General features: G+C 50.6%; 1 non-coding gene across 1 annotated transcript; it reads left to right on the forward strand.

The window, feature by feature from the left end:
- Positions 1-77: 77 nt before the first annotated feature.
- On the forward strand, positions 78-151 carry trnai-aau. Its single transcript has one exon. It is a non-coding gene; the product is annotated as a tRNA-Ile (tRNA).
- The last annotated feature ends 834 nt before the right edge of the window (positions 152-985 follow it).

Below are 985 nucleotides of genomic sequence, written 5' to 3' on the forward strand. Positions count from 1 at the left end.
GTCTGTTTTAGTCTGTCCCTGTTGTTTTATGCATTGAATTTTCTTAGCAAAAAGAAAGAAAGAAGCACCCCACAGCAGGCCGGTTAGCTCAGATGGTTAGAGGGTGGTGCTAATAACGCCAAGGTCATGGGTTCAACCCCCATACTGGCCAGTGCTGTCCATTTAACAACTCGACGTCAGAATCAGAAGGAGCTTTGTTGCCAAGTACCTTCTTACACATACAAGGAATTTGCTTTGGTGTTGAGGTGCTACACGCAGACAGACATACAGCTGACATAAATAGATGTATAGATATGTAATAAACAAATGCAAGTTATATATGAAGAATAGAGAAAAATAATACAACTGACAATATAAAAAAATGGAACAACAACAACTTACAATTAACAACAAATATTTGTGGCGAGAGGTTGGTCCTGATGGACCGCAGCCTCTTGCCAGAGGGGAGAGTCTGAAACAGTTTGTGACCGGGATGGGAGGCGTCAGCTGCTGCAGTCTTTCCTGCTCGCCTCAGAGTCCTGGAGGCGTGCAGGTCCTGAAGCCATGCAAGATTGCAGTCAATCACCTTCTCTGCAGAGCGAATGATACGCTGCAGCCTGCCCTTGTCCCTGGCAGTGGCAGCAGCGTACCAGATGGTGATGGAGGAGGTGAGGATGGACTCAATGATGGCGGTGTAGAAGTGCACCATCATTGTCTTTGGCAGGCTGAACTTCTTCAGCTGCCGCAGGAAGTACATCCCCCGCTGGGCCTTCTTGGTGAGGGAGGTGATGTTCAGCTCCCACTCGAGGTCCTGGGAGATGATGGTGCCCGGGAACCGGAGGGAGTCCACAGTGGCGACGGGGGAGTCACTCAGGATGATGGGGGAGGGTGGGGCTTGGGCTCTTCCTGAAGTCCACGACCATCTCCACTGTCTTCAGAGCAGGTCACCAGATGGCCAATCTCCCACCTGTAGGCAGACTCATCCCCGCCAGAGATGAGCCCAATG

Source organism: Micropterus dolomieu, unplaced genomic scaffold (genome assembly GCF_021292245.1).
Source record: "Micropterus dolomieu isolate WLL.071019.BEF.003 ecotype Adirondacks unplaced genomic scaffold, ASM2129224v1 contig_10358, whole genome shotgun sequence".
Taxonomy (NCBI): domain Eukaryota; kingdom Metazoa; phylum Chordata; class Actinopteri; order Centrarchiformes; family Centrarchidae; genus Micropterus; species Micropterus dolomieu.